The following is a 3,482-nucleotide window of genomic DNA, read 5'->3' as shown; positions in this document are numbered from 1 at the left end:
TGAATATTGCTGGACTTTTTTTTTTTTTAATTTTTCTACCTTTAATAAAAAATAATTTTATAACAAATTATCAAGTAATGTTGGTGAAGTGCAGCTTCGGCTCGACGTAGCTGAAAATCAAGTAAAGCCACATAGTGGCTTCCTTTGTGAGCCGGTTTGCTCTCAGACTGATGGGAGCCATTTTTGTGTTGTAAGTCCAATATGAACCTGGCTCACAGATCCTTTGTAGAATCGCATCCCATGGTTTCTGGTCAATTCGTAGGGACTTCAGTTTCTCACAAGCATCCTTTCCCCGTGAAGGCCGTGGAATATTGAGAAGATTTCTGATATCATCCGGCTTCACGGGAATTGCTTGACCTCGAAGAAACACTTCCTCCATGCCTGCCTCGTAATAATTTGCATAGAACTCCTTGACTAGGCGTGGGCATACGTCCTCCACTGGCCCTTGAGTCGAGAAGTCCCAGCCCCATTTCCTCACCGGCCCATTGACATACTGGCAGATTTCATCATCCACCGCCAACTGACCCTCGTAGTGGAGCTTTCTTTTGGAGTACAAGTTATCATATGACTCCACAAATCGATTTTTGAAGTGAGCAGGATCATTGGTTGAGCGCCCTTTTCCGCGACATCCACGAAAGCCTTAACGCGCTTTTCAATGGTCTCACCACTGCGATCACTTGGAGCCCGGCGACAATTAATCCTGAAAAGAAAGGATTGCGGAAAAAATCAGTCAACTTACAGCCAAAAGGGTTTTAAGGCAAAATGGACAAAGCTAAAGTCAAGCAAACAAGGAGGGAAAGTATAATCAAACAATAATCCAACTGTGCATCAATTGAGGAAGTTCAAATTCTGTGGAATGCGGTTAAAAGCACTAAAATACAGTGAATTTAAAGGTTTGTGACATTGAAGAAAGATAGTGCCACAATTAGAAAAAGAAAATGTCCAATTCACTTATTTTAGTGTGCCTAAGATGCCTTAGAGAATACTCACAAAATAAAACAAATAAAACAAGAGAGCATAAGGACATTAAGGCAATCAAAGAATTGATGCAATTGTAATGGATTGTGCAAAAGAAGAGTTTTAGCATATGATGTGCAGTGATTGAAATTCAAATTTCAAAGAAACCAACATGACATTTACACACAACACATATACTCAAAACTCAATGAGTGAGAAATTTGTTGATCCTTTATCACAAATATTCATCTCAACAATGAATCATGCCAAAGAAAATCAAACATTCTAAGTGCTTGTTTGGGCGCCGTTATTTTGATAAAAAAAGATATTTTTTTTAATGAAAAAAGATCTTTTTTTATTTTTTAGTGTGTTTGGCAAATTTCTAGTAGTAAAAGTAAAAGCACTAGAAAAATAAAAAAATATCTTTTTTGAGAAGCTGTAATTTACATATTTTTTTTAAAAGATCTTTTTCTCTTAAAAAAAGATGTTTTTCATGTAATAAATAAACAAAAAAGTACTTTTATATTGTTATACCCAAAGATAATTGATAGATAAAAAGATCTTTTTGCATGAGATACCCAAACATAGAATTACTTTTACTTTTTTATAAGATCTTTTAAAAAAAGATAACTCGAAAAAAAAATCTTTTTTTAGAAGCTCACCCAAACAAGCTCTAAATCACATGGTAGCTACAACATGCAATTCAAAATGCAAAATAGGCAGAGGCATATAATCGAACAATTGGTGCATGAGATAAAGAAGAATAATGTTAAAATCAGCAGCCTTTCACATCAATTCAGTAATTTCAGCAAGAACGACACAAATTCAGCATCAATATCCATCAAATAATCAAGAATAAACATTTACAATCACATCAATGCATACCGACGTTAATCACTTGCAAACAAACATTGATTTTCAAGCATTAAACCAAAAATTTCATTAAAAACTGAGATATTTTTTTTCGAACACTTAGTGTGCAAAGGCATAAAACAAATCAAATAGCACAACCAAATATTCGTTCAACTTCAATTTACAGAATTCAACATCAATTACACAAAACCAACAGCATATTGCAGAAATTCAGCAGCAAATCAGTCAAACAATCCAAACCAAATGAAATTCAAACACAAGAATCATGATAGCATGATTAATTATATATATAAACCAACACTAATCCTAATCAGTAAATCCTAATTCTAATCTGAATCAACCTAACAGGAACAATTTTTCAACAAAACAGTCAACAACTTAAGAATATTTCCAATTTCTCAACACAATCACACAATTAACCCAATACCTCCAGCAACATATTCATAAAAACCGAGTAGTAAAACAGTGAATCTCCACACTATCAAACAATTTTCATACAATCTCAGCAGCAAAACAACGAATCATAAATATAGTCAATCAATGCAATCAAACAATTCCAAACAGCTCCAGCAGCGATATCCATAAACAAAAAGAGATTGCAAATAATTTCAGCAGTCAATTCTCAGCAAAATCAGCCATTAACATAGCATGTCATAGAGTCAGACAATTAACCAAATGAACTCAGCAGCAATTTATCCATTAATTAACTCAGCAACTCAGAATATTTCCATACACCTTCAGCAACAATCAGAATCCAACAAACTAAATTAATCTAAAATCAACTAAAACAGAAAATTAAACTAAACTGAGCATAAAACTGGTGAAAATTAAAACTAAAATTCTAATTAAACCTAAACTAAATACTAGTTATAACTGAAACAAAGATAAAATTCCAAAGGAGAAGTTGAACTGAAACCTGTTTGAAGAACAGGGAAGGGGAATGCAGAAATAGGGGAAGCTGGGGTGTTCGGACAGGGGAAGAAGACGAACCAAAACGTGAGGAAGGATAGGAGGGTTAGTCACCGTGGCGCCGTGATTCGGCGAGGCTGACGGCGGCGATAACAGACGGAACGACGGAGCAAGAAGAGAGGAGGTGGTTCTGGTTCGAGGGGGAGAAGAAGAGAAAGGGAAGAAGAAGAAGAAGTATCGGCGGTGATGGTGTCCGGCGCGACCGACGGCGGAGGTGATGGTTGAGGCTGGGCGAAGAAGAAGATGGAGATGGGGAGGGAAGGAGGGCTGCGCGAACGCTGCAGAGGAAGAGATTACGGTTCGAACACTTTCCCTCTTTCTTTTTTTCTTTTTTTTTTTTTTTTTTAATTTCAAAAATAGGGATCGCGCGCGCGAGGAATCCTAAAAATTTACAATGGACTAAAAAGTCTAATAAATCCAATAAAAAAGGATAATGAAATTAAGAAAGACTATGAATAAAAAGATTTTTTTTTTTTCAACAAAAACAACCTAAACATGCACAAGACTTCTTAACCTAAATATTTACATTTCAAAAATAAATTAAACTCCAACTTAACAATATATTTTTTAAAATTATTCCACTATTCAAACATGCAATTAGCAATGAAAATCTATTAAGGATCACTATCTTTGTTATTAACCATAACATAATAATTGTCAAGAGTTCATCCCGCTTTGTCATC

General features: G+C 35.0%; 1 long non-coding RNA gene across 1 annotated transcript; it reads right to left on the bottom strand.

Moving 5' to 3' along the window:
- On the bottom strand, window positions 1-3,195 carry LOC114926120 (uncharacterized). Its single transcript, XR_011878461.1, has 2 exons — window positions 2,747-3,195; window positions 1-700 (listed from the first exon to the last, which is right to left on the bottom strand). It is a non-coding gene; the product is annotated as an uncharacterized lncRNA (long non-coding RNA).
- Between the last annotated feature and the right edge of the window lie 287 nt (window positions 3,196-3,482).

This window comes from Arachis hypogaea, chromosome 20 (assembly GCF_003086295.3).
Source record: "Arachis hypogaea cultivar Tifrunner chromosome 20, arahy.Tifrunner.gnm2.J5K5, whole genome shotgun sequence".
Taxonomy (NCBI): Eukaryota; Viridiplantae; Streptophyta; class Magnoliopsida; order Fabales; family Fabaceae; genus Arachis; species Arachis hypogaea.
The sequence above is the reverse complement of the archived record's forward strand: the minus strand, read 5'-3'. Positions and strand labels throughout refer to the sequence as shown.